Source organism: Amia ocellicauda, unplaced genomic scaffold, assembly GCF_036373705.1.
Source record: "Amia ocellicauda isolate fAmiCal2 unplaced genomic scaffold, fAmiCal2.hap1 HAP1_SCAFFOLD_83, whole genome shotgun sequence".
In the NCBI taxonomy this organism is placed as follows: domain Eukaryota; kingdom Metazoa; phylum Chordata; class Actinopteri; order Amiiformes; family Amiidae; genus Amia; species Amia ocellicauda.
The window spans coordinates 219,111-245,410 of record NW_027103009.1 but is presented as its reverse complement, the minus strand read 5'-3'; the positions used below and the strand labels follow the sequence as shown (position 1 = coordinate 245,410).

Sequence of the window (26,300 nt, the reverse complement as noted above, 5' to 3'; positions counted from 1 at the left end):
GATACCCGCCAGCCTTTAAGAGACATCATGCAGCCAGGCATCTTGGCTTCTGGCCACACCGTCCTGAACGCGCCCGTTCTCGTCAGATCTGGGAAGCTAAACGTGGCAGGGCCTGGTCAGTGTTTGGATGGGTGACCTCCTGGAAATACGAGGTGCTGCAAACTTTTTACGTCTCCTGGGTAACTTCATCGTAGCTCTTAATTCTCTCTTTCTGTCTGGAGGAGATATATTTGAAGAATTGTACACGTACCCGGCTACTTTCAACACCCTTTGCTGCACTGATATTTTTCCCTCCGTTTTTCTTTTTTCTTTTTTTTTTTTTTTGGCTGGAAGTTCCGTCAATACCCGCCAGCCTTTAAGAGACATCATGCAGCCAGGCCTCTTGGCTTGCGGCCACACCGTTCTGAACGTGCCCGATCTCATCAGACCTCGGAAGCTAAACGGTGCAGGGCCTGGTCAGTACTTGGATGGGTGACCTTCTGGAAATACCAGGTGCTGCAAGCTTTTTCGTCTCCTGGGTAACTTCATCGTAGCTCTTAGTACTCTCTTTCTGTCTGGAGGAGATATATTTGAAGTATTGTACACGTACCCGGCTACTTTCAACACCCTTTGCTGCACTGATATTTTTCCCTCCATTTTTCTATTTATTTATTTATTTATTTTTGCTGGAAGTTCCGTCAATACCCGCCAGCCTTTAAGAGACATCATGCAGCCAGGCTTCTTGGCTTGCGGCCACACAGTCCTGAACGCGCCCGATCTCATCAGATCTCGGAAGCTAAACGGGGCAGGGCCTGGTCAGTACTTGGATGGGTGACCTCCTGGAAATACCAGGTGCTGCAAGCTTTTTCGTCTCCTGGGTAACTTCATCGTAGCTCTTAATACTCTATTTCAGTCTGGAGGAGATATTATTGAAGAATTGTACACGTACCCTGCTACTTTCAACTCCCTTTGCTGCACTGATATTTTTCCCTCCATTTTTCTTTTATCTTTTGTTCTTTGCTGGAAGTTCCGTCAATACCCTCCAGCCTTTGAGAGACATCATGCAGCCAGGACTCTCGGCTTGCGGCCACACCGTTCTGAACGTGCCCGATCTCGTCAGATCTCAGAAACTAAACGGGGCAGGGCCTGGTCACTACTTGGATGTGTGACCTTCTGGAAATACCAGGTGCTGCAAGCTTTTTCGGCTCCTGGGTAACTTCATCGTAGCTCTTAATACTCTCTTTCTGTCTGGAGGAGATATAATTGAAGTTTTGTACACGTACCCGGCTACTTTCAACACACTTTGCTGCACTGATATTTTTCCCTAAGTTTTTTTTTTTTTTTTTTTGCTGGAAGTTCCGTCAATACCCGCCAACCTTTAAGAGACATCATGCAGCCAGGCCTTGCGGCTTGCGGCCTCACCGTCCTGAACGCGCCCGATCTCGTCAGATCTCAGAAGCTAAACGGGGCAGGACCTGGTCAGTACTTGAATGTGAGACCTCCTGGAAATACGTGGTGCTGCAAGCTTTTACGTCTCCTGGGTAATTTTATCGTAGCTCTTAATACTCTCTTTCTGTCTGGAGGAGATATAATTGAAGTATTGTACACGTACCCAGTTACTTTCAACACCCTTTGCTGCACTGATATTTTTCCCTCCATTTTTCTATTTTTTTTTTTTTTTTTTCCTGCTGGAAGTTCCATCAATTCCCTCCAGCGTTTAAGAGACATCATGCAGCCAGGCCTCTTGGCTTGCAACCACACCGTCCTGAACGCGCCCCATCTCGTCAGATCTCGGAAGCTAAACGGGGCAGGGCCTGGTCATTACTTGAATGTGGGACCTCCTGGAAATACCTGGTGCTGCAAGCTTTTTACGTCTCCTGGGTAACTTTATCGTAGCTCTTAACACTCTCTTTCTGTCTGGAGGAGATATAATTGAAGAATTGTTCACGTAACCGGCTACTTTCAACACCCTTTGCTGCACTGATATTTTTCCCTCCATTTTTCTATTTATTTTTTTCTTTTTTTTTTGCTGGAAGTTCCGTCAATACCCGCCAGTCTTTAAGAGACATCATGCAGCCAGGACTCTCGGCTTGTGGCCACACCGTTCTGAATGCGCCCGATCTCGTCAGATCTCGGAAACTAAACGGGGCAGGGCCTAGTCAGTACTTGGATGGGAGACCTCCTGGAAATACCTGGTGCTGCATGCTTTTTACGTCTCCTGGGTAACTTCATCGTAGCTCTTAATACTCTCTATCTGTCTGGAGGTTTTATAATTGAGGAATTGTACACGTACCCGGCTATTTTCAACACCCTTTGCTGCACTGATATTTTTCCCTCCATTTTTCTTTTTTCTTTTGTTCTTTGCTGAAAGTTCCGTCAATACCCTCCAGCCTTTAAGAGACATCATGCAGCCAGGACTCTCGGCATGCGGCCACACCGTTCTGAACGCGCCCGATCTCATCAGATCTCGGAAGCTAAACGGGGCAGGGCCTGGTCAGTACTTGGATGGGAGACCTCCTAGAAATACCAGGTGCTGCAAGCTTTTTACGTCTCCTGGGTAACTTCATTGTAGCTCTTAATACTCTCTTTCTGTCTAAAGGAGATATAATTGAAGTATTGTACACGTACTCAGCTACTGTCAACACCCTTTGCTGCACTGATATTTTTCCATCCACTTTTCTTTTTTTTTTTTTTTTTTGCTGGAAGTTCCGTCAATACCCGCCAGCCTTTAAGAGACATCATGCAGCCAGGCCTCTTGGCTTGCTGCCACACCGTCCTGAACGCGCCCGATCTCATCAGATCTCGGAAGCTAACGGGGCAGGGCCTGGTCAGTACTTGGATGGGTGACCTCCTGGAAATACCAGGTGCTGCAAGCTTTTTACGTCTCCTGGGTAACTTCATCATAGCTCTTAATACTCTCTTTCAGTATGTAGGAGATATTATTGAAGAATTGTACACGTACCCGGCTACTTTCAAAACCCTTTGCTACAATGATATTTTTCCCTCCATTTTTCTTTTTTCTTTTTTTTTTTGCTGGAAGTTCCGTCAATACCCGCCAACCTTTAAGAGACATCATGCAGCCAGGCCTTTCGGCTTGTGGCCACACCGTCCTGAATGCGCCCGATCTCGTCAGATCTCGGAAGCTAAACGGGGCAGGGCCTGGTCAGTACTTGGATGGGAGACCTCCTAGAAATACCAGGTGCTGCAAGCTTTTTACGTCTCCTGGGTAACATCATCGTAGCTCTTAATACTCTCTTTCTGTCTCCAGGAGATATAATTGAAGTATTGTACACGTATCCAGCTACTGTCAACACCCTTTGCTGCACTGATATTTTTCCATCCATTTTTCTTTTTTCTTTTTTTCTTTTTTTTTTTTGCTGGAAGTTCCGTCAATACCCGCCAGCCTTTAAGAGACATCATGCAGCCAGGCATCTCGGCTTGCGGCCACACCATCCTGAACGCGCCCGATCTCGTCAGATCTCGGAAGCTAAACGGGGCAGGACCTGGTCAGTACATGAATGTGAGACCTCCTGGAAATACCTGGTGCTGCTAGCTTTTACGTCTCCTGTGTAACTTTATCGTAGCTCTTAATACTCTCTATCTGTCTGGAGGAGATATAATTGAAGTATTGTACACGTACCCGGCTACTTTCAACACCCTTTGCTGCACTGGTATTTTTCCCTCTATTTTTCTTTTTTATTTTCGCTGGCAGTTCCGTCAATACCCGCCAGCCTTTAAGAGACATCATGCAGCCAGGCATCTTGGCTTGCGGCCACACCATCCTGAACGCGCCCGATCTCGTCAGATCTCGGAAGCTAAACGGGGCAGGGCCTGGTCAGTACTTGGATGGGAGACCTCCTAGAAATACCAGGTGCTGCAAGCTTTTTACGTCTCCTGGGTAACTTCATCGTAGCTCTTAATACTCTCTTTCTGTCTCCAGGAGATATAATTGAAGAATTGTACACGTACCCGGCTACTTTCAACACCCTTTCCTGAACTGATATTTTTCCCTCCATTTTTCTTTTTTTTTTTTTTTTTTTGCTGGAAATTCCGTCAATACCCGCCAGCCTTTAAGAGACATCATGCAGCCAGACATCTCGGCTTGCGGCCACACCGTCCTGAACGCGCCCGATCTTGTCAGATCTTGGAAGCTAAACGGGGCAAGGCCTGGTCAGTACTTGGATGGGTGTCGTCCTGGAAATACCAGGTGCTGCAAGCTTTTTACGTCTCCTGGGTAACTTCATCGTAGCTCTTAATACTCTCTTTCAGTCTGGAGGAGATATAATTGAAGAATTGTACACGTACCTGGCTACTTTCAACACCCTTTGCTGCACTGATATTTTTCCCTCTATTTTTCTTTTTTTTTTTTGCTGGCAGTTCCGTCAATACCCGCCATTCTTTAAGAGACATCATGCAGCCAGGCATCTCGGCTTGCGGCCACACCATCCTGAACGCGCCCGATCTCATCAGATCTCGGAAGCTAAACGGGGCAGGACCTGGTCAGTACTTGATTGTGAGACCTCCTGGAAATACCTAGTGCTGCAAGCTTTTACGTCTCCTGGGTAACTTTATCGTTGCTCTTTATACTCTCTATCTGTCTGGAGGAGATATAATTGAATTATTGTACACGTACCCGTCTACTTTCAACACCCTTTGCTGCACTGATATTTTTCCCTCCATTTTTCTTTTTCTTTTTATTTTTTTATTTTTTTTTGCTGGAAGTTCCGTCAATACCCGCCAGCCATTAAGAGACATCATGCAGCCAGGCCTCTTGGCTTGCGGCCACACCATCCTGAACGCGCCCGATCTCGGAAGATCTCGGAAACTAAACGGGGCAGGACCTGGTCAGTACTTGGATTGGAGATCTTCTGGAAATACCAGGTGCTGCCAGCTTTTTACTTCTCCTGGGGAACTTCATCGTAGCTCTTAATACTCTCTATCTGTCTGGAGAATATATAATTGAAGTATTGTACACGTACCCGGCTACTTTCAACACCCTTTGCTGCACTGATATTTTTACCACCATTTCTCTTTTTTTTATTTGCTGGATGTTCCGTCAAAACCCGCCAACCATTAATAGACATCATGCAGCTAGGCCTCTTGGCTTGCAGCCACACCGTCCTGAACGCCCCCGATCTCATCAGATCTTGGAATTTAAACGGGGCAGGGCCTGGTCAGTACTTGGATGGGTGACCTCCTGGAAATACCTGTTGCTGCAAGCTTTTACGTCTCCTGGGTAACTTTGTCGTAGCTCTTAATATTCTCTATCTGTCTGGAAGAGATATAATTGAAGTATTGTACACGTTCCCGGCTACTTTCAACACCCTTTGCTGCACTGATATTTTTCCATCCATTTTTCTTTTTTTTTTTTTTTTTTTTTTTTTTTTTGCTGGCAGTTTCGTCAATACCCGCCAGCCTTTAAGAGACATCATGCAGCCAGGCGTCTCGGCTTGCGGCCACACCGTCCTGAATGCGTCTGATCTCGTCAGATCTCGGAAGCTAAACGGGGCAGGGCCTGGTCAGTACTTGGATGGGAGACCTCCTAGAAATACCAGGTGCTGCAAGCTTTTTACGTCTCCTGGGTAACTTCATCGTAGCTCTTAATACTCTCTTTCTGTCTCCAGGAGATATAATTGAAGAATTGTACACGTACCCGGCTATTTTCAACACCCTTTGCTGCACTGATATTTTTCCCTCCATTTTTCTTTTTTCTTTTGTTCTTTGCTGAAAGTTCCGTCAATACCCTCCAGCCTTTAAGAGACATCATGCAGCAAGGACTCTCGGCTTGCGGCCACACCGTTCTGAACGCGCCCGATCTCATCAAATCTCGGAAGCTAAACGGGGCAGGGCCTGGTCAGTACTTGGATGGGAGACCTCCTAGAAATACCAGGTGCTGCAAGCTTTTTACGTCTCCTGGGTAACTTCATCGTAGCTCTTAATACTCTCTTTCTGTCTCCAGGAGATATAATTGAAGAATTGTACACGTACCCGGCTACTTTCAACACCCTTTCCTGAACTGATATTTTTCCCTCCATTTTTCTTTTTTTTTTTTTTTTTTTTTGCTGGAAATTCCGTCAATACCCGCCAGCCTTTAAGAGACATCATGCAGCCAGACATCTCGGCTTGCGGCCACACCGTCCTGAACGCGCCCGATCTTGTCAGATCTTGGAAGCTAAACGGGGCAAGGCCTGGTCAGTACTTGGATGGGTGTCCTCCTGGAAATACCAGGTGCTGCAAGCTTTTTACGTCTCCTGGGTAACTTCATCGTAGCTCTTAATACTCTCTTTCTGTCTCCAGGAGACATAATTGAAGAATTGTACACATACCCGGCTACTTTCAACACCCTTTCCTGCACTGATATTTTTCCCTCCATTTTTCTATTTTTTTTTTTTTTTTTTTTTGCTGGAAATTCCGTCAATACCCGCCAGCCTTTAAGAGACATCATGCAGCCAGACATCTCGGCTTGCGGCCACACCGTCCTGAACGCGCCCGATCTCGTCAGATCTCGGAAGCTAAACGGGGCAGGACCTGGTCAGTACTTGAATGTGAGACCTCCTGGAAATACCTGGTGCTGCAAGCTTTTACGTCTCCTGGGTAACTTTATCGTAGCTCTTAATACTCTCTATCTGTCTGGAGGAGATATAATTGAAGAATTGTACACGTACCCGGCTACCTTCAACACGCTTTGCTGCACTGATATTTGTCCCTCCATTTTTCTTTTTTCTTTTGTTTTTTGCTGGAAGTTCCATCAATACCCTCCAGCCTTTAAGAGACATCATGCAGCCAGGCCTCTTGGCTTGAGGCCACACCGTCCTGAAGACGCAAGATCTCGTCAGATCTCGGAAGAAAAACTGGGCAGGGCCTGGTCAGTAATTGGATGGGTGACCTCCTGGAAATACCAGGTGCTGAAAGCTTTTTACATCTCCTGGGTAACTTCATCATAGCTCTTAATACTCTCATTCAGTCTGGAGGAGATATAATTGAAGAATTGTACATGTACCCGGCTACTTTCAACACCCTGTCCTGCACTGATATTTTTCCCTCCATTTTTCTATTTATTTATTTTTTATTTTTTGCTGGAAGTTCCGTCAATACCCGCCAGCCTTTAAGAGACATCATGCAGCCCGGCCTCTTGGCTTGCGGCCACACCGTCCTGAACATGTCCGATCTCATCAGATCTCGGAAGCTAAACGGGGCAGGGCCTCGTCAGTACTTGGATGGGAGACCTCCTGGAAATACCTGGTGCTGCAAGCTTTTTACGTCTCCTGGGAAACTTCATCGTAGCTCTTAATACTCTCTATCTGTCTGGAGGAGATATAATTGAAGTATTGTACACGTACCCGGCTACTTTCAACAGCCTTTGCTGCACTGATATTTTTCCCTCCATTTTCCATTTTTTTTTTTTTTTTTTTTTGATGGAAGTTCCGTCAATACCCGCCAGCCTTTAAGAGACATCATGCAGCCAGGCTTCTTGGCTTGCGGCCACACCGTCCTGAACACGTCCGATCTCATCAGATCTCGGAAGCTAACGGGGCAGGGCCTGGTCAGTACTTGGATGGGTGACCTCCTGGAAATACCAGGTGCTGCAAGCTTTTCACGTCTCCTGGGTAACTTTATCGTAGCTCTTAATACTCTCTTTCAGTCTGCAGGAGATATTATTGAAGAATTGTACACGTACCCGGCTACTTTCAACACCCTTTGCTGCACTGATATTTTTCCCTCCATTTTCCATTTTTTTTTTTTTTTTTTTTTTGCTGGAAGTTCCGTCAATACCCGCCAACCTTTAAGAGACATCATGCAGCCAGGCCATTCGGCTTGTGGCCAAACCGTCCTGAATGCGCCCGATCTCGTCAGATCTCGGAAGCTAAACGGGGCAGGGCCTGGTCAGTACTTGGATGGGAGACCTCCTAGAAATACCAGGTGCTGCAAGCTTTTTACGTCTCCTGGGTAACTTCATCGTAGCTCTTAATACTCTCTTTCTGTCTCCAGGAGATATAATTGAAGAATTGTACACGTACCCGGCTACTTTCAACACCCTTTGCTGCACTGGTATTTTTCCCTCTATTTTTCTTTTTTTTTTTCGCTGGCAGTTCCGTCAATACCCGCCAGCCTTTAAGAGACATCATGTAGCCAGGCATCTCGGCTTGCGGCCACACCATCCTGAACGCGCCCGATCTCGTCAGATCTCGGAAGCTAAACGGGGCATGGCCTGGTCAGTACTTGGATGGGAGACCTCCTAGAAATACCAGGTGCTGCAAGCTTTTTACGTCTCCTGGTAACTTCATCGTAGCTCTTAATACTCTCTTTCTGTCTCCAGCAGATATAATTGAAGAATTGTACACGTACCCGGCTACTTTCAACACCCTTTCCTGCACTGATATTTTTCCCTCCATTTTTCTATTTTTTTTTTTTTTTTTTTGCTGGAAATTCCGTCAATACCCGCCAGCCTTTAAGAGACATCATGCAGCCAGGCATCTCGGCTTGCGGCCACACCATCCTGAACTCGCCCGATCTCGTCAGATCTTGGAAGCTAAACGGGGCAGGACCTGGTCGGTACATGAATGTGAGACCTCCTGGAAATACCTGGTGCTGCAAGCATTTACGTCTCCTGGGTAACTTTATCGTAGCTCTTAATACTCTCTATCTGTCTGGAGGAGATATAATTGAAGTATTGTACACGTACCCAGCTACTGTCAACACCCTTTGCTGCACTGATATTTTTCCATCCATTTTTCTTTTTTTTTTTTTTTTTTTGCTGGAAGTTCCGTCAATACCCGCCTACCTTTAAGAGACATCATGCAGCCAGGCTTCTCGGCTTGCGGCCACACCGTCCTGAATGCGCCCGATCTCGTCAGATCTCGGAAGCTAAACGGGGCAGGGCCTGGTCAGTACTTGGATGGGAGACCTCCTAGAAATACCAGGTGCTGCAAGCCTTTTACGTCTCCTGGGTAACTTCATCGTAGCTCTTAATACTCTCTTTCTGTCTCCAGGAGATATAATTGAAGAATTGTACACGTACTAGGCTACTTTCAACACCCTTTGCTGCACTGATATTTTTCCCTCTATTTTTCTTTTTATTTTATTTTTTTGCTGGAAGTTCCGTCAATATCCGCCAGCCTTTAAGAGACATCATGCAGCCAGGCCTCTTGGCTTGTAGTCACACTGTCCTGAACGCGCCCGATCATATCAGATTTCGGAAGCTAAACGGGGCAGGGCCTGGTCAGTACTTGGATGTGTGACCTCCTGGAAATACCAGGTGCTGCAAGCTTTTTACGTCTCCTGGGTAACTTCATCGTAGCTCTTAATACTCTCTTTCTGTCTCCAGGAGATATAATTGAAGAATTGTACACGTACCCGGCTACTTTCAACACCCTTTGCTGCACTGGTATATTTCCCTCTATTTTTCTTTTTTTTTTTGCTGGCAGTTCCGTCAATACCCGCCAGCCTTTAAGAGACATCATGCAGCCAGGCATCTCGGCTTGCGGCCACACCATCCTGAACGCGCCCGATCTCGTCAGATCTCGCAAGCTAAACGGGGCAGGACCTGGTCAGTACATGAATGTGAGACCTCCTGGAAATACCTCGTGCTGCAAGCTTTTACGTCTCCTGGGTAACTTTATCGTAGCTCTTAATACTCTCTATCTGTCTGGAGGAGATATAATTGAAGTATTGTACACGTACCCAGCAACTGTCAACACCCTTTGCTGCACTGATATTTTTCCATCCATTTTTCTTTTTTTTTTTTTTTTTTGCTGGATGTTCCGTCAATACCCGCCAACCTTTAAGAGACATCATGCAGCCAGGCCTCTCGGCTTGCGGCCACACCATCCTGAATGCGCCCGATCTCGTCAGATCTCGGAAGCTAAACGGGGCAGGGCCTGGTCAGTACATGGATGGGAGACCTCCTAGAAATACCAGGTGCTGCAAGCCTTTTACGTCTCCTGGGTAACTTCATCGTAGCTCTTAATACTCTCTTTCTGTCTCCAGGAGATATAATTGAAGAATTGTCCACTTACTAGGCTACTTTCAACACCCTTTGCTGCACTGATATTTTTCCCTCCATTTTTCTTTTTATTTTATTTTTTTGCTGGAAGTTCCGTCAATATCCGCCAGCCTTTAAGAGACATCATGCAGCCAGGCCTCTTGGCTTGTAGTCACACCGTCCTGAACGCTCCCGATCATATCAGATTTCGGAAGCTAAACGGGGCAGGGCCTGGTCAGTACTTGGATGTGTGACCTCCTGGAAATACCAGGTGCTGCAAGCTTTTTACGTCTCCTGGGTAACTTCATCGTAGCTCTTAATACTCTCTTTCTATCTCCAGGAGATATAATTGAAGAATTGTACACGTACCCGGCTACTTTCAACACCCTTTGCTGCACTGGTATATTTCCCTCTATTTTTCTTTTTTTTTTTTGCTGGCAGTTCCGTCAATACCCGCCAGCCTTTAAGAGACATCATGCAGCCAGGCATCTCGGCTTGCGGCCACACCATACTGAACGCGCCCGATCTCGTCAGATCTCGGAAGCTAAACGGGGCAGGACCTGGTTAGTACATGAATGTGAGACCTCCTGGAAATACTTAGTGCTGCAAGCGTTTACGTCTCCTGGGTAACTTCATCGTAGCTCTTAATACTCTCTTTCTGTCTGGAGGAGATATAATTGAAGAATTGTACACGTATCCGGCTACTTTCAAAACCCATTACTGCACTGATATTTTTCCCTCCATTTTTCTTTTTCTTTTTTTTTTTTTTTTTTTTGCTGGAAGTTCCGTCAATACCCGCCAGCCATTAAGAGACATCATGCAGCCAGGCCTCTCGGCTTGCGGCCACACCATCCTGAACGCGCCCGATCTCGTCAGATCTCGGAATTTAAACGGGGCAGGGCCTGGTCAGTACTTTTATGGGTGACCTTCTGGAAATACGAGGTGCTGCAAACTTTTTACGTCTCCTGGGTAACTTCATCGTAGCTCTTAATACTCGCTTTCTGTCTGGAGGAGATATAATTGAAGTATTGTACACGTACCCGGCTACATTCAACACCCTTTCCTGCACTGATATTTTTCCCTCCATTTTTCTATTTTTTTTTTTTTTTTTTTCTGGAAGTTCCGTCAATATCCGCCAGCCTTTAAGAGACATCATGCAGCAAGGCCTCTTGGCTTGCGGCCACACCGTCCTGAACGCGCCCGATCTCGTCAGACCTTGGAAACTAAACGAGCCAGGGCCTGGTTGGTACTTGGATGGGTGACCTCCTGGAAATACCATGTAATGCAAGCTTTTTACGTATCCTGTGTAACTTCATCGTAGCTCTTAATACTCTCTTTCAGTCTGGTGGAGATATAATTGAAGAATTGTACACGTACCCGGCTACTTTCAACACCCTTTGCTGCACTGATATTTTTCCCTCCATTTTTCTTTTTTCTATTGATTTTTGCAGGAAGTTCCATCAATACCCTCCAGCCTTTAAGAGACATCATGCAGCCAGGCCTCTTGGCTTGCGGCCACACCGTCCTGAACGCACCTGATCTCGTCAGATCTTGGAAGCTAAACGGGGCAGGACCTGGTCAGTACTTGGATGGGAGACCTCCTGGAAATACCAGGTGCTGCAAGCTTTTTTCGTCTGCTGGGTAACTTTATCTTAGCTCTTAATACACTCTTTCTGTCTGGAGGAGATATAATTGAAATATTGTCCACGTACCCGGCTACTTTTAACACCCTTTGCTGCACTGATATTTTTCCCTCCATTTTTCTTTTTCTTTTTTCTTTTTTCTGGAAGTTCCGTCAATATCCGCCAGCCTTTAAGAGACATCATGCAGCAAGGCCTCTTGGCTTGCGGCCACACCGTCCTGAACGCGTCAGATCTCGGAAGCTGAACGGGGCAGGGTCCTGGTCAGTACTTGGATGGGTGACCTCCTGGAAATACCAGGTGCTGCAAGCTTTTATCGTCACTTGGGTAACTTCATCGTAGCTCTTAATACTCTCTTTCTGTCTGAAGGAGATATAATTGAAGTATTGTAAATGTACCCGGCTACTTTCAACACCCTTTGCTGCACTGATATATTTCCCTCCATTTTTCTTTTTTCTTTTATTTTTTGCTGTAAGTTCTGTCAATACCCTCCAGCCTTTAAGAGACTTCATGCAGCCAGGCCTCTTGGCTTGCGGCCACACCGTCTTGAACGCGCCCGATCTCGTCAGATCTCGGAAGCTGAACGGGGCAGGGCCTGGTCAATACTTGGATGGGTGACCTCCTGGAAATAACAGATGCTGCAAGCTTTTTTCGTCACTTGGGTAACTTCATCATAGCTCTTTATACTCTCTTTCTGTCTGGAGGAGATATAATTGAAGAATTGTACACGTACCCGGCTACTTTCAACACCCTTTCCTGCACTGATATTTTTCCCTCCATTTTTCTATTTTTTTTTTTTTTTTTTTTTTTCTGGAAATTCCGTCAATACCCGCCAGCCTTTAAGAGACATCATGCAGCCAGGCGTCTCGGCTTGTGGCCACACCGTCCTGAACGCGCCCGATCTCGTCAGATCTTGGAAGCTAAATGGGGCAGGGCCTGGTCAGTACTTGGATGGGAGACCTCCTAGAAATACCAGGTGCTGCAAGCCTTTTACGTCTCCTGGGTAACTTCATCGTAGCTCTTAATACTCTCTTTCTGTCTCCAGGAGATATAATTGAAGAATTGTCCACTTACTAGGCTACTTTCAACACCCTTTGCTGCACTGATATTTTTCCCTCCATTTTTCTTTTTATTTTATTTTTTTGCTGGAAGTTCCGTCAATATCCGCCAGCCTTTAAGAGACATCATGCAGCCAGGCCTCTTGGCTTGTAGTCACACCGTCCTGAACGCTCCCGATCATATCAGATTTCGGAAGCTAAACGGGGCAGGGCCTGGTCAGTACTTGGATGTGTGACCTCCTGGAAATACCAGGTGCTGCAAGCTTTTTACGTCTCCTGGGTAACTTCATCGTAGCTCTTAATACTCTCTTTCTATCTCCAGGAGATATAATTGAAGAATTGTACACGTACCCGGCTACTTTCAACACCCTTTGCTGCACTGGTATATTTCCCTCTATTTTTCTTTTTTTTTTTTGCTGGCAGTTCCGTCAATACCCGCCAGCCTTTAAGAGACATCATGCAGCCAGGCATCTCGGCTTGCGGCCACACCATACTGAACGCGCCCGATCTCGTCAGATCTCGGAAGCTAAACGGGGCAGGACCTGGTTAGTACATGAATGTGAGACCTCCTGGAAATACTTAGTGCTGCAAGCGTTTACGTCTCCTGGGTAACTTCATCGTAGCTCTTAATACTCTCTTTCTGTCTGGAGGAGATATAATTGAAGAATTGTACACGTATCCGGCTACTTTCAAAACCCATTACTGCACTGATATTTTTCCCTCCATTTTTCTTTTTCTTTTTTTTTTTTTTTTTTTTGCTGGAAGTTCCGTCAATACCCGCCAGCCATTAAGAGACATCATGCAGCCAGGCCTCTCGGCTTGCGGCCACACCATCCTGAACGCGCCCGATCTCGTCAGATCTCGGAATTTAAACGGGGCAGGGCCTGGTCAGTACTTTTATGGGTGACCTTCTGGAAATACGAGGTGCTGCAAACTTTTTACGTCTCCTGGGTAACTTCATCGTAGCTCTTAATACTCGCTTTCTGTCTGGAGGAGATATAATTGAAGTATTGTACACGTACCCGGCTACATTCAACACCCTTTCCTGCACTGATATTTTTCCCTCCATTTTTCTATTTTTTTTTTTTTTTTTTTCTGGAAGTTCCGTCAATATCCGCCAGCCTTTAAGAGACATCATGCAGCAAGGCCTCTTGGCTTGCGGCCACACCGTCCTGAACGCGCCCGATCTCGTCAGACCTTGGAAACTAAACGAGCCAGGGCCTGGTTGGTACTTGGATGGGTGACCTCCTGGAAATACCATGTAATGCAAGCTTTTTACGTATCCTGTGTAACTTCATCGTAGCTCTTAATACTCTCTTTCAGTCTGGTGGAGATATAATTGAAGAATTGTACACGTACCCGGCTACTTTCAACACCCTTTGCTGCACTGATATTTTTCCCTCCATTTTTCTTTTTTCTATTGATTTTTGCAGGAAGTTCCATCAATACCCTCCAGCCTTTAAGAGACATCATGCAGCCAGGCCTCTTGGCTTGCGGCCACACCGTCCTGAACGCACCTGATCTCGTCAGATCTTGGAAGCTAAATGGGGCAGGGCCTGGTCAGTACTTGGATGGGAGACCTCCTGGAAATACCAGGTGCTGCAAGCTTTTTTCGTCTGCTGGGTAACTTTATCTTAGCTCTTAATACACTCTTTCTGTCTGGAGGAGATATAATTGAAATATTGTCCACGTACCCGGCTACTTTTAACACCCTTTGCTGCACTGATATTTTTCCCTCCATTTTTCTTTTTCTTTTTTCTTTTTTCTGGAAGTTCCGTCAATATCCGCCAGCCTTTAAGAGACATCATGCAGCAAGGCCTCTTGGCTTGCGGCCACACCGTCCTGAACGCGTCAGATCTCGGAAGCTGAACGGGGCAGGGTCCTGGTCAGTACTTGGATGGGTGACCTCCTGGAAATACCAGGTGCTGCAAGCTTTTATCGTCACTTGGGTAACTTCATCGTAGCTCTTAATACTCTCTTTCTGTCTGAAGGAGATATAATTGAAGTATTGTAAATGTACCCGGCTACTTTCAACACCCTTTGCTGCACTGATATATTTCCCTCCATTTTTCTTTTTTCTTTTATTTTTTGCTGTAAGTTCTGTCAATACCCTCCAGCCTTTAAGAGACTTCATGCAGCCAGGCCTCTTGGCTTGCGGCCACACCGTCTTGAACGCGCCCGATCTCGTCAGATCTCGGAAGCTGAACGGGGCAGGGCCTGGTCAATACTTGGATGGGTGACCTCCTGGAAATAACAGATGCTGCAAGCTTTTTTCGTCACTTGGGTAACTTCATCATAGCTCTTTATACTCTCTTTCTGTCTGGAGGAGATATAATTGAAGAATTGTACACGTACCCGGCTACTTTCAACACCCTTTCCTGCACTGATATTTTTCCCTCCATTTTTCTATTTTTTTTTTTTTTTTTTTTTTTCTGGAAATTCCGTCAATACCCGCCAGCCTTTAAGAGACATCATGCAGCCAGGCGTCTCGGCTTGTGGCCACACCGTCCTGAACGCGCCCGATCTCGTCAGATCTCGGAAGCTGAACGGGCCAGGGCCTGGTTAGTACTTGGATGGGTGACCTCCAGGAAATACCAGGTGATGCAAGCTTTTTACGTCTCCTGGGTAACTTCATCGTAGCTCTTAATACTCTTTATCTGTCTGGAGGAGATATAATTGAAGTATTGTACACTTTGTCTTAGGGACAGTCTGGCTAGCAGTGACTGAGTGGTTGACAGACGACAAGCAACGGAATGTACGTGCTCTGTGATGTCATAACAGTCAGCTGAGAGAGGCTCGTGATGTCATCGCTGAGCTGTCTGTCTGTCTGTCTGTCTCTCTCTCTCTCTTTCTCTCTCTCTCTCTCTCTCTCTTCCTCTCAATTCAATTCATTTGTATTGTCAAAGCAATTGGACATACATACATACATATATATATATATATATACATACATACATACATCCATACATGCTAGAAAGTCATTACTATGTTATCTTAAAGGCTAACTAAGCAGAACATATATCATTATAGAACAGAGTTCATAGGTCAACACATGGTTTTAGGGAACAGGCACGTAGGTCATACCGTTTGACAATGTCTCCAAGGTTCTCATCGTAAATAACAAACAGAAATCAAACTATCTTCTGGGCTGACCTTCTAGCTTGACCGTATCTTTCTTAAGTACACAAGAGAGAAAAACAGGTGTAAGAAAATAATTTCTAATTTTCCTTCTACACATATATACATACATACATACATATGTAGCGTTATGTTGGGTGTATTTGGATAAGAGCATTTGGGCTCTGAGCTGAAGCACTGATCTAAAGAAGACCTCTCCCCCCCCAAAGTTATCAGATTTCCTTAGCTCATCAGCTTGGAACTGGTTTGCATCAAAGTGACAGTTTTGGGGAGGATGGCACCGAGAAGAGGCCAAATAGTTTGGAATTCTGCTATGAGATGTCTGGAGAAAGGGGCCTGTAGGTGATAAAAACTCTTTGAAGTGGATGAGAGCCGAAATCCCGACATAGAGCTACGAACCCAGGCCAACCGGCATTTCCAAAAGATGGCATGGATTGACATCAGTCATAAATAAAGCCTCCCTCCAATAGGACACTGGGGGCTGAAACCGAAATCCAATCTCAAGAACTCAGGGACCAATCACCTACTGATCTGACAGACTATAAGGAACAGCGGACAGTCTTTCTCTCTCTCTCTCTCTCACCTGAACCAGAAACTCGCTGCCACAGCTCAACCTGTAGCTCTGTTGCCAGAACCGGAATCAGAAACCAACCAAGTCTTTGCCGGCAACAGAAGAGTTAAACTGGGAGAAGGAGATTGAGCGAAGAATTATTTTAAAGGACTTTATTAAATAAATAACTTCACAGACCCACCTGATCAGTGGAGTTTTACAGCTGGACAATTGACTAAGTCGACTGAATACGAAAGTGTCAGTCACTTAAATAGCTATTTGAGTCTTAAGAAACTTGACCCTTGGAACAAACAGGGCCCTGCTTTCCTCAAAGACTTTGTCTTCAAGTAACTACGGTGGAACCCTGCTTACAAAGAAGATTTTGTGCACAACCTTGGAGCCTTCAAACCAATGGAAAATCTGTTTGGAAAAGACTCTACATTCGCGAAACCCCAACTTCCAGGTGCATCGACTGAGTGGAAGTTCTTGGACAAAGCCGAACCGGACTGCCTTTGTTCCAAACCACACGGACCTCGTGCCGTGTGCTGTTATCTGAGCCCGAAGCCAGAGAGGCCTCTCTGCGACGAAGTTCACATAAGTTTAACAGTTTGGAGTTTGTGATTCATGACATTTGAGAAATCAATTAGAAATGTTAATCTGTGATTCATAACTCTAGAATGTGTAATATCATTTAGTTTTCTTAAATATAAATGTGAGTTGCATTAAACTGTTTTGTTGATAATTTTAGAAATAAAATCTGTCAACGCCGAGAAATATCTTCTCATTCCTGTTTAACTGTTTAGTCTGAAATTGACACAAGTTAATAGACATTAGATTATTGGTTGCCCTGCCTATCCTTAATCATTGAATAATAATCAGTTAAGGGAAATTGTGGTAACAAATAGGATCTTTCTCGGCACCTAAACGTAAATGAGACTGATATATATATAACGAGAAGTTACCTGACATAAATACTAACCTGCGTAGTTATTTAATGTCTGACTAATAATACTAACGAGAGACTCACCTTCGTCTTACTAACCGGTATTGTAGTCAATGTGTTTATAACCTTTTTTGTTTAACGATTTGTTAAACGGAATGTACGTGCTCTGTGATGTCATAGCAGTAAGCTGAGAGAGGCTCGTCATGTCATCGCTGAGCTGGCTGGCTGGCTCTCTGTGTGTGTGTGTGTGTGTGTGTGTGTGTGTCTCTCTGTCTGTCTGTCTGTCTGTCTCTCTCTCTCTCTCTCTTACTCTCTCTCTCTCCCTCTCAATTCAATTCATTTGTATTGTCAAAGCAATTGGACATGCATACATACATACATACATATATATGGAAAATAAACAATATGTGTACATCTCTTTCTGCATTAGTGGTGCCCTCACAGATGTGCAAGTTACATGACAGACAGACAGACAGACACTCACACACACTTTCACACACACACACACACACACACTTTCACAGACAGACAGACAGACAGACACACACACACACACACACACACACTTGTATACCTGACACGTATAGAAGACTGGATAGGGAGATATAAATAGCAATGGGGAGACTCTTGTACTTGGTGTGGCTCTATCCATATAGTGGGGCCAGCAGCCACTTAGCAGGTGCAGCAATAGAAGCTCAGCCTGGGGAGACTGGATTTAGCATTTCCTCTCCATTTTGATAACTATCCATAATCATTTCTGCAAAATACTTCTATGATACCTATGTATGTTTTTTACTTGTACTATATTATACTATCAAGTATCAGTGTACACATACAATGTGACCTGTTACATTAATACAGAGGCCACGGAAGGCCAGATCACTAATAGCCACTGTCCCCTGATATTACACTTTTTTACAATCACTTTGGCACTCATTTCAGAACCTTGATGTCATTTTTCAAAACTCTAGACACCCGATGATCAAAATGCACATTTTTCAAAACTCTAACACTTTTTTACAATTGCTTGGATACAATACACATCAACCTCAGATCATTTGTTCATTGAACTAAAATGACACAACTTAACATCAAAGTATTACCATTTCAAAATGCAATTCACACATTACATCTGAGATCACTGTCTATTCATTTCATTACAAAGATCTAACTATCAATTGATACAGCTGCTCAAAATGATAAGTGACTGTTGCATTACTCTTAATGCATAATTTTATGGAAACTGACAAACAATATTCCATGTTTCGATCATGAAAGTTTCAGGATAATGAGATCCATTGACATCAATAAACGAGGAGCATGAACCAGTTGGACTACATTATCTATGGATGTAATATTTCATCATCATTCATCATCATGTAGCACTTTTCCACACCATGTTTGCAGTTTGGAAGGAAAGTTAGAATTTTTTTCTCTAATACCTGTTTTTCTCTCTTGTATACTTAAGAAAGATAAGGTCAAGCTAGAAGGTCAGGCCAGAAGGTAGTTTGATTTCTGTTTGTTATTTACGATGAGAATCTTGGAGACAATGTCAAACAGTATGATTGAAGTGCCTGCTCCCTAATCCATGTGTTGATCTATGAACTCTGTCCTATAATGATATAAATTCTGCTTAGCTAACTTTTAAGATAACATAGTAATGACTTTCTGATTATAACCAGCTCTTTGATTTTTGTGTATAAAAGCTCTGACTGTTAAAATGAAGGCAGAGCGACTTTGGGATCTACTTGAGTCACTGTTCCTCTCCACGCTGCGTGTATTAAAGGCATTGCAACTAACGCTCCAACCTGGTTGAAGATGATTGTTCTTCCACATCAGATTTGACATTACTGTATGTATGCAGGCCCTTGTAATTGCTTTTCCAATACTGCCAACTGGTTATTGATGATTGATTTCACATTGTGGTACGAGTATCGAGTGAAATGAGTGCTATCCACCCCAGCAACACAGTGATAACATGGAGCCGGCAAGTCATCCAGGTCACAATAGAGGTCAAGCAGTGGGAGGAGGAAGACGTGGTGGTCAAAGGAATGGAAGGGGACATGCACCCCTTCTGAGAGGTGGTCGTGGGCCTCGTCATAGAGGAGGGCTTAGGCCTCACCAGAGAGGCAGCCATGGGCCTCATTTGAGAGGTGTTGGGGGAACGTGGTAGAGGACAAGGCCACGGACCAGACAGCGGCAGCAACAGCAAATAGTGTCCAGTGAAATCCGAGAAATAGTTGTAGAGCATGTTGTAAATCATGGCATGACCATGACTGAGGCAGCTACAATGATTCAATCAAACCTCAGAATCAACTCAGGATCAACTGTGGCCTCAATCATCAGAAATGTCCGTACTGAGAAGCGGCAAGTCTTCAGCATGCACTAAACATTAGGCTACTCTCAATTGTCAAATGACTGTATACTGCATACCAATGTGTAGCACAGAGTATAGTGTGCCTTTTGAAAGAAATGCAGACAGAGTGAAGCAGCTGATGACTGAGTATGTTCAGGTATGTTCAGTTTCAAGATGCCTCTTGTGAAAAATGGTTGTGAGAACCTGAACCTGAACACAGGGCTGATGGAAATTCAGAAGTACAGTAATCAATTTTTGTTTTACACTAAGCCAGGTGAGGAACACTGCAGTTGACATTTTACTGTAGTTTTGTTCTTTTTTGTAGCTAATTATTGTTGCATGGCTTCAAAGAAACCTATGGTGTGATTTGATTGTATTGCATCAATACATTTCAGATTTTGTTCAATGATTCCACTGTGTCTGTAGTATTCTCTCTACTAGTCCTTTTACAGTGATGTATTTATGTGTAGTACCATAATGAAACATGTATCACATATTTTGTACTACAATATTTAATGATTGTACGAACAACTACACAGTGAAACTATCGGTATCTTCTGTGTGGGTGATCTAAATAAATGTTACTATGGTATTTCATGATAAATGAATTATTTGAACCAACAAGTCTGCAAGTGCAAGGTTTCTTTAAAGATATGAATGCACAATGCAATGTTTTGAACATTGGACAGCCTGTGTTACAAGTGATGACCGTTTTGAGTTTTGTGTCTAGAGTTTTGAAAAATGACATCAAGGTTCTGAAATTAGTGACAAAGTGATTGTAAAAAACTGTATATTCATCCTATTTAATGTGCTCTTTTAAAATGTACTTTTCTTTTTTATGTTGCCATTTTTGTTCTACCAATGTTTCAGTTGTTAGCCAAAGATTGACAGAGTACATCTCATACACACAGGCCAGACAGCAAGGATTTCTTTTTGAAATTCAATTACAAATGCTGCATGAACTCATCAATACGATTAGAGCTCCTGAAAGCAATATAACTAACTCACTCTACAGCATCTCATTAGCAGTGAAAAGAAACCAAGAAAGTTGGGACAGTCGACTGTTTACCACTATGTAACATCACCTTTTCTTTTAATAACACTTATTAAGCACTTGGGCACTGAAGACACCACTTGGTTAAGTTTAGCAAGTGGGATTTCCCCCCATTCATCCATTATGCATTTCCTCAGCTGCGCAACTGCACAGGGCCTTCGTTGTCTTAATTTGCACTTCATAGTGCGCCACACATTCTCAATTCGGAGACAGGTCAGGACTGCAGGCAGGCCATGCTAGCACCCGCACTTTCTGCCTACGCAACCATGCGCTTGTAATCTGGGCAGAATGTGGTTTGGCGTTATCCTGCTGAAAAATGCAGGGATGTCCCTGGAAAAGACGATGTCTGGATGGCAGCATATGTTGCTCCAAAATGTGTACATCTCTTTCTGCAAAAATGGTGCCCTCACAGATGTGCGAGTTACATGACAGACAGACACTCATACACACTGTCACACCCACACACACACACACACTTTCACAGACAGACACACGCACACACACTCACTTTCACACAGAGACAGACACACAAACACAGAGACAGACACACACACACTCACTTTCACACAGAGACACACAAACACATACACTTTCACACAGACACACACACACATACATACATACATACATACATATATAAGGAAAAGAAACAATACATTTAAAAATCACAAAAAGATGTAATAAAGTACAGAAAATCTAAATGTAATAAATTTGATCTTTAATACACACAAATATGTATGGCTGGTCGGATGCGTCTTGGACTCGGGTTCCTATTCATTACGTATAATGCTTTTGCCTTTTGCTATAGCTTTCCGTGGAGGGGATCGTGGGTGAGTTTGTACCATTCTTGGGAGGCTCTGCCTTGTTGGGGCGGAGCTGTGATCCAGGTGAACAGCAGATCGGACATAGGTGGGCATGTGGGCGGAGGAGGAAGGCCGGTCAAGCAAATAAGCTTGCTAAGGTACGCAGCAGCAGCAAGCAGCCCCACCATCCAGTCAGCCAGCCAGTCTGGCTGGCAGTGACTGAGTGGTTGACAGACGGCAAGCAACGGAATGTACGTGCTCTGTGATGTCATAGGAGTCACCTGAGAGAGATGTTTGTGATGTCATCGCTGAGCTGGCTGGCTCTGTGTGTCTTGCTGGCTGTGTGTGTGTGTGTGAGAGAGAGAGAGACTTTTTGACTTTTATCAGACTTCATTGCCTGTTTGCAACACGCAATAATTCATACAAAAGAAAATAAATAAATAAATAAAAAATAGTGTTCCCCTTTGTTTGTCTCCCCCCAACAAGCATTAACTCCGCCACTGATCTGTACACTTTTAAAGAAAGCAACCCAATACACACAACAAAACAACCATCAAATACTAAACCCTATAAATGAATTACATAATAAAAACCAACTCCCCGTCATACAATTCACAAAGGGCATCATTAATACACCAGACCTGTTCAAAACTCTCCAAATCATTCATCAGCCTGTAATAGTTAAACTCTAGTCTGACTCTGCACTTGACCAGCATGGCAAACACTCTCACTGCATCCTCACTGCCCTCCCCACACACTCTGTTCTTCCTAGTCTTATAGACGGCCATTTTAGCCTGGCCCAGCAAGAAGTTTACCAGCTGGTCCACATGTTTGGTCCTTCTGGTGTATCGCGCCCCTAAAATAAAAACCTTTGTGTTAAAAATCAGGTTAAGATCAGTAAAAAGACGAGTTAAAAGACTAAAAATGGGTGACAACCGAGAGCAAGTGCTGAAACAGTGAAACACGGTCTCTCTCTGAGCACAGAATGGGCAGGCGTCGGACACAGCAGGGTTAAGAACAGTAATAAAAGAATTGACAGCAATAATGGTGTGTAACACCCTCCACTGCAGATTGCCAGCTCTCTTATTGAGGGGGGCTTGTACAGGCTTCTCCAGGCGGGCGCAGTGTCTTCCCCCAGCCCCAGCCTGTAAAGTAATTTTAGGAATCACAAAGAAACAGTTGAAAGTGCTAAATAAGTATTTTGATGCACCATATTAATTTAGGAAATTTACATGTTGTTTTTCATCAGCTTCTGTATCTGATGGCTCCACATCACTGGCTGGATTGACAGCAACGACACTCTAAAAAAAGAAGTGTTAAGTTTGAGCATTCAGGACTTGTTTTGAAGATCCTGAATATCACTGGTCCACAATTTATCTGTGAAACTATGGGTTAATCTCCATATACAAAATACTTTTCACACACACTTTAAATTTACAACTAAATTTACATGTTGATGTCTTTCGTCAGCTTCTGTATTTGATGGCTCAATATAACTGGTTGCATTAACAGCAACGGCACACTACAAGAAAATAACATTATATTTAAACATTCAGGACTGGTTTAGCATCACCTCGAATATCCCTAGCCCTTGAGGTCGATTGTTATTGTGGTCTTCAAGACCAGTGCTTCTCAACCTTAGTCCTGGAGGAGGCCCACTGTCTGCTGATTTTCATTACAACAACATTGTAGGTTATATCAGTGACTGTGGTCCTAAAGTACCCCTATGCCTGCTGTTTTTTTTCCAGTTGAGCACTTAATTACCTAATTGGCTTAACTGAAGCCATTTAACCCTTTTCCCAGGTCTTTGGTTGTTGATGAGTTACAAAGAGCTGGATTGTGGCCCGCCATGACTGGAAGTGAAGAACACTCACTCTAGGCCTTTAACTTAATGTTCATATGTAGGGGCCTATCCATCTGATTTGTTTTTGCACATTTATTAACAGAAAAATTGATGGTACGTGAAATCATCTGAGCTGAAAAATATAATGTTCCACCAATAATAAAATAAATGTATTAATTAAAATTATAGAGATAATAGAATGTTCACAGATTATTAGTTCAGAAAACAAAATATTTTTTTATATCTTAAATAGAATTAACACTCAAATCAGTTGTAGGGTAAACAAGGTCTATTTTTTGGATTGATTTTATAATTATACATGTATGGCTGCATGAAGCTTACCTGAGAATCTGATATTTTAGTAACTTTGTTGCTTCTTGTTGGGTAGTCCACGTTTGCCGCCGTTCTTTTTCTGTAAATGTAAATCAAAAGGCAATAATTACATACTGTAATTAAAATACAAAAAGTATAAACATTGTATTATTATTTTTGTATCCTGTTTCTCCATCTCGATGCTGTTCTTTTTGGAATAGCATATCTAGGTTTACTTAAATACTGTTTATAAGATTGTAAACTCATCATCCAAATTTCTTCATTTGCCAAACTTTATGTAGTGCGCTTGCAGTTTCAGAAGAAGAAAAAAAACTGTAACAGATGGGATATGTAGTACTTTATACTCGAGTGGTCTATGCGATTACACCCTGTTGGTGTTATTAAGAACGCCAAGTACCAGAATGCAGAGCGGGACTGTTTTTTGTGCCGTGACTTGTCGGGGGAAAAAGGCGCAGAAAAAACGGACGAGAAGGTGAAGGTAGTATGGCGGTGATGCACGCGTTGGTGAAGTGGGAAAGCGGGGTCGACAAAGACTCTTACAGCGTGATTCCCACTGCTTGCTTTCGCAATTTTGATTTATTCAGCATTGCTGATGATGACGAAGAGACGACTCGAAACTTCAGAGCAGAGTGGAGAGACACGAACAAACCTCCAAAAGGTGGATGGCCTGTCCATGAAGCGCAGATCATTATGACTGGTAACAATGTTTATTTAAAAAAAAAAAACATTAAAGTCTTTACATGCTATTTGATATACACTCACCTAAAGGATTATTAGGAACACCTGTTCAATTTCTCATTAATGCAATTATCTAACCAACCAATCACATGGCAGTTGCTTCAATGCATTTAGGGCTGTGGTCCTGGTCAAGACAATCTCCTGAACTCCAAACTGAATGTCTGAATGGGAAAGAAAGGTGATTTAAGCAATTTTGAGTGTGGCATGGTTGTTGGTGCCAGACGGGCCGGTCTGAGTATTTCACAATCTGCTCAGTTACTGGGATTTTCACGCACAACCATTTCTAGGGTTTACAAAGAATGGTGTGAAAAGGGAAAAACATCCAGTATGCGGCAGTCCTGTGGGGGAAAATGCCTTGTTGATGCTAGAGGTCAGAGGAGAATGGGCCGACTGATTCAAGCTGATAGAAGAGCAACTTTGACTGAAATAACCACTCGTTACAACCGAGGAATGCAGCAAAGCATTTGTGAAGCCACAACACGTACAACCTTGAGGCGGATGGGCTACAACAGCAGAAGACCCCAGCGGGTACCACTCATCTCCACTACAAATAGGAAAAAGAGGCTACAATTTGCACAAGCTCACCAAAATTGGACAGTTGAAGACTGGAAAAATGTTGCCTGGTCTGATGAGTCTCGATTTCTGTTGAGACATTCAGATGGTAGAGTCAGAATTTGGCGTAAACAGAATGAGAACATGCATCCATCATGCCTTGTTACCACTGTGCAGGCTGGTGGTGGTGGTGTAATGGTGTGGGGGATGTTTTCTTGGCACACTTTAGGCCCCTTAGTGCCAATTGGGCATCGTTTAAATGCCACGGCCTACCTGAGCATTGTTTCTGACCATGTCCATCTCTTTATGACCACCATGTACCCATCCTCTGATGGCTACTTCCAGCAGGATAATGCACCATGTCACAAAGGTCGAATCATTTCAAATTGGTTTCTTGAACATGACAATGAGTTCACTGTACTAAACTGGCCCCCACAGTCACCAGATCTCAACCCAATAGAGCATCTTTGGGATGTGGTGGAACGGGAGCTTCGTGCCCTGGATGTGCATCCCACAAATCTCCATCAACTGCAAGATGCTATCCTATCAATATGGGCCAACATTTCTAAAGAATGCTTTCAGCACCTTGTTGAATCAATGCCACGTAGAATTAAGGCAGTTCTGAAGGCGAAAGGGGCTCAAACACAGTATTAGTATGGTGTTCCTAATAATCCTTTAGGTGAGTGTATACAATCACAGTATATTTGAAATGAATGTTTAAGTTATTAATGTGTTGTACTTCTAACATACTCTTATAACATGGTAGGTGGTGGTGAGGGCACTAAAAACTCGTCATACATGACTGGCATTTGTAAGAACGATTTATTGTGTGTTGTGCTTTACAATAAAATCCCCCAAATCACAAAATAAATTAAACCAGATATAATTTAACTTCAGTTTTGATTCAGTGTTGGCTGTTCATCTTAATTTGTATGGTCAAAGCACAGTATTTTTATGACAAATAAATATAATCCCCAAATATCTGTGGACATAATGCAGGGTTTTATTTATTTTATTTTTATTTTAGGAAAAGAAGGCGAACTAAGAAGAAAACTTAATGACCTAACAAAAATGCCCTGTCCTAAAATGAAGACAGTACCTAAACCAAACAAAAAACTTCAAATTTCAGATGATAGTGACCTTGATGAACCACAGTTACCGGTGAGATAATTACTGCAAATATTAAATAAATGTATTGCAGGATTGTGTTTTTTAAATCATTTTCATATATATATATATATATATATATTCATTTTAAACTCTTTTTCTCTCTGAATACAGCACAAAATAAGAAAGAAAACCGATGGAGCTTCAAGAATTAGATCCCGTCA

The 26,300-nt window shown here is 43.6% G+C and overlaps 16 non-coding genes and 28 pseudogenes across 16 annotated transcripts; all 44 read left to right on the top strand.

Moving 5' to 3' along the window:
• The first annotated feature begins 385 nt into the window (after positions 1-385).
• Positions 386-504, top strand: LOC136744442 (5S ribosomal RNA). Its single transcript, XR_010815973.1, has one exon. It is a non-coding gene; the product is annotated as a 5S ribosomal RNA (ribosomal RNA).
• A 220-nt stretch (positions 505-724) lies between these two features.
• LOC136744198 (5S ribosomal RNA) lies at positions 725-843 on the top strand. The gene has a single exon (XR_010815947.1). It is a non-coding gene; the product is annotated as a 5S ribosomal RNA (ribosomal RNA).
• A 215-nt stretch (positions 844-1,058) lies between these two features.
• LOC136744319 (uncharacterized) lies at positions 1,059-1,177 on the top strand (annotated as a pseudogene).
• A 210-nt stretch (positions 1,178-1,387) lies between these two features.
• LOC136744348 (uncharacterized) lies at positions 1,388-1,506 on the top strand (annotated as a pseudogene).
• Positions 1,507-1,726: 220 nt separating this feature from the next.
• LOC136744368 (uncharacterized) lies at positions 1,727-1,845 on the top strand (annotated as a pseudogene).
• A 222-nt stretch (positions 1,846-2,067) lies between these two features.
• LOC136744247 (uncharacterized) lies at positions 2,068-2,186 on the top strand (annotated as a pseudogene).
• Positions 2,187-2,402: 216 nt separating this feature from the next.
• LOC136744464 (5S ribosomal RNA) lies at positions 2,403-2,521 on the top strand. The gene has a single exon (XR_010815994.1). It is a non-coding gene; the product is annotated as a 5S ribosomal RNA (ribosomal RNA).
• A 216-nt stretch (positions 2,522-2,737) lies between these two features.
• LOC136744126 (5S ribosomal RNA) lies at positions 2,738-2,855 on the top strand. The gene has a single exon (XR_010815928.1). It is a non-coding gene; the product is annotated as a 5S ribosomal RNA (ribosomal RNA).
• Positions 2,856-3,071: 216 nt separating this feature from the next.
• LOC136744303 (5S ribosomal RNA) lies at positions 3,072-3,190 on the top strand. The gene has a single exon (XR_010815957.1). It is a non-coding gene; the product is annotated as a 5S ribosomal RNA (ribosomal RNA).
• A 225-nt stretch (positions 3,191-3,415) lies between these two features.
• LOC136744290 (uncharacterized) lies at positions 3,416-3,534 on the top strand (annotated as a pseudogene).
• A 209-nt stretch (positions 3,535-3,743) lies between these two features.
• Positions 3,744-3,862, top strand: LOC136744140 (5S ribosomal RNA). Its single transcript, XR_010815942.1, has one exon. It is a non-coding gene; the product is annotated as a 5S ribosomal RNA (ribosomal RNA).
• A 217-nt stretch (positions 3,863-4,079) lies between these two features.
• LOC136744320 (uncharacterized) lies at positions 4,080-4,198 on the top strand (annotated as a pseudogene).
• A 210-nt stretch (positions 4,199-4,408) lies between these two features.
• On the top strand, positions 4,409-4,527 carry LOC136744248 (uncharacterized; annotated as a pseudogene).
• Positions 4,528-4,753: 226 nt separating this feature from the next.
• On the top strand, positions 4,754-4,872 carry LOC136744402 (uncharacterized; annotated as a pseudogene).
• A 210-nt stretch (positions 4,873-5,082) lies between these two features.
• LOC136744219 (uncharacterized) lies at positions 5,083-5,201 on the top strand (annotated as a pseudogene).
• Positions 5,202-5,427: 226 nt separating this feature from the next.
• LOC136744132 (5S ribosomal RNA) lies at positions 5,428-5,546 on the top strand. Its single transcript, XR_010815934.1, has one exon. It is a non-coding gene; the product is annotated as a 5S ribosomal RNA (ribosomal RNA).
• A 216-nt stretch (positions 5,547-5,762) lies between these two features.
• On the top strand, positions 5,763-5,881 carry LOC136744136 (5S ribosomal RNA). Its single transcript, XR_010815938.1, has one exon. It is a non-coding gene; the product is annotated as a 5S ribosomal RNA (ribosomal RNA).
• A 219-nt stretch (positions 5,882-6,100) lies between these two features.
• On the top strand, positions 6,101-6,219 carry LOC136744226 (uncharacterized; annotated as a pseudogene).
• A 221-nt stretch (positions 6,220-6,440) lies between these two features.
• Positions 6,441-6,559, top strand: LOC136744175 (uncharacterized; annotated as a pseudogene).
• A 215-nt stretch (positions 6,560-6,774) lies between these two features.
• On the top strand, positions 6,775-6,893 carry LOC136744413 (uncharacterized; annotated as a pseudogene).
• A 221-nt stretch (positions 6,894-7,114) lies between these two features.
• Positions 7,115-7,233, top strand: LOC136744201 (uncharacterized; annotated as a pseudogene).
• A 220-nt stretch (positions 7,234-7,453) lies between these two features.
• On the top strand, positions 7,454-7,571 carry LOC136744138 (5S ribosomal RNA). The gene has a single exon (XR_010815940.1). It is a non-coding gene; the product is annotated as a 5S ribosomal RNA (ribosomal RNA).
• A 221-nt stretch (positions 7,572-7,792) lies between these two features.
• LOC136744396 (5S ribosomal RNA) lies at positions 7,793-7,911 on the top strand. Its single transcript, XR_010815966.1, has one exon. It is a non-coding gene; the product is annotated as a 5S ribosomal RNA (ribosomal RNA).
• A 210-nt stretch (positions 7,912-8,121) lies between these two features.
• LOC136744125 (5S ribosomal RNA) lies at positions 8,122-8,240 on the top strand. The gene has a single exon (XR_010815927.1). It is a non-coding gene; the product is annotated as a 5S ribosomal RNA (ribosomal RNA).
• Positions 8,241-8,458: 218 nt separating this feature from the next.
• Positions 8,459-8,577, top strand: LOC136744360 (uncharacterized; annotated as a pseudogene).
• A 216-nt stretch (positions 8,578-8,793) lies between these two features.
• LOC136744463 (5S ribosomal RNA) lies at positions 8,794-8,912 on the top strand. Its single transcript, XR_010815993.1, has one exon. It is a non-coding gene; the product is annotated as a 5S ribosomal RNA (ribosomal RNA).
• A 216-nt stretch (positions 8,913-9,128) lies between these two features.
• On the top strand, positions 9,129-9,247 carry LOC136744308 (uncharacterized; annotated as a pseudogene).
• A 209-nt stretch (positions 9,248-9,456) lies between these two features.
• On the top strand, positions 9,457-9,575 carry LOC136744375 (uncharacterized; annotated as a pseudogene).
• Positions 9,576-9,790: 215 nt separating this feature from the next.
• Positions 9,791-9,909, top strand: LOC136744440 (5S ribosomal RNA). Its single transcript, XR_010815971.1, has one exon. It is a non-coding gene; the product is annotated as a 5S ribosomal RNA (ribosomal RNA).
• A 216-nt stretch (positions 9,910-10,125) lies between these two features.
• On the top strand, positions 10,126-10,244 carry LOC136744264 (uncharacterized; annotated as a pseudogene).
• Positions 10,245-10,454: 210 nt separating this feature from the next.
• LOC136744377 (uncharacterized) lies at positions 10,455-10,573 on the top strand (annotated as a pseudogene).
• Positions 10,574-10,796: 223 nt separating this feature from the next.
• On the top strand, positions 10,797-10,915 carry LOC136744277 (uncharacterized; annotated as a pseudogene).
• A 218-nt stretch (positions 10,916-11,133) lies between these two features.
• Positions 11,134-11,252, top strand: LOC136744405 (uncharacterized; annotated as a pseudogene).
• Positions 11,253-11,468: 216 nt separating this feature from the next.
• On the top strand, positions 11,469-11,587 carry LOC136744467 (5S ribosomal RNA). The gene has a single exon (XR_010815997.1). It is a non-coding gene; the product is annotated as a 5S ribosomal RNA (ribosomal RNA).
• Positions 11,588-12,129: 542 nt separating this feature from the next.
• LOC136744304 (uncharacterized) lies at positions 12,130-12,248 on the top strand (annotated as a pseudogene).
• Positions 12,249-12,470: 222 nt separating this feature from the next.
• On the top strand, positions 12,471-12,589 carry LOC136744158 (uncharacterized; annotated as a pseudogene).
• Positions 12,590-12,805: 216 nt separating this feature from the next.
• Positions 12,806-12,924, top strand: LOC136744263 (uncharacterized; annotated as a pseudogene).
• A 210-nt stretch (positions 12,925-13,134) lies between these two features.
• On the top strand, positions 13,135-13,253 carry LOC136744376 (uncharacterized; annotated as a pseudogene).
• Positions 13,254-13,476: 223 nt separating this feature from the next.
• Positions 13,477-13,595, top strand: LOC136744276 (uncharacterized; annotated as a pseudogene).
• A 218-nt stretch (positions 13,596-13,813) lies between these two features.
• Positions 13,814-13,932, top strand: LOC136744404 (uncharacterized; annotated as a pseudogene).
• Positions 13,933-14,148: 216 nt separating this feature from the next.
• LOC136744115 (5S ribosomal RNA) lies at positions 14,149-14,267 on the top strand. Its single transcript, XR_010815917.1, has one exon. It is a non-coding gene; the product is annotated as a 5S ribosomal RNA (ribosomal RNA).
• A 542-nt stretch (positions 14,268-14,809) lies between these two features.
• LOC136744302 (uncharacterized) lies at positions 14,810-14,928 on the top strand (annotated as a pseudogene).
• A 222-nt stretch (positions 14,929-15,150) lies between these two features.
• LOC136744213 (uncharacterized) lies at positions 15,151-15,269 on the top strand (annotated as a pseudogene).
• A 6,189-nt stretch (positions 15,270-21,458) lies between these two features.
• LOC136744453 (U5 spliceosomal RNA) lies at positions 21,459-21,573 on the top strand. The gene has a single exon (XR_010815983.1). It is a non-coding gene; the product is annotated as a U5 spliceosomal RNA (small nuclear RNA).
• Positions 21,574-26,300: the final 4,727 nt, after the last annotated feature.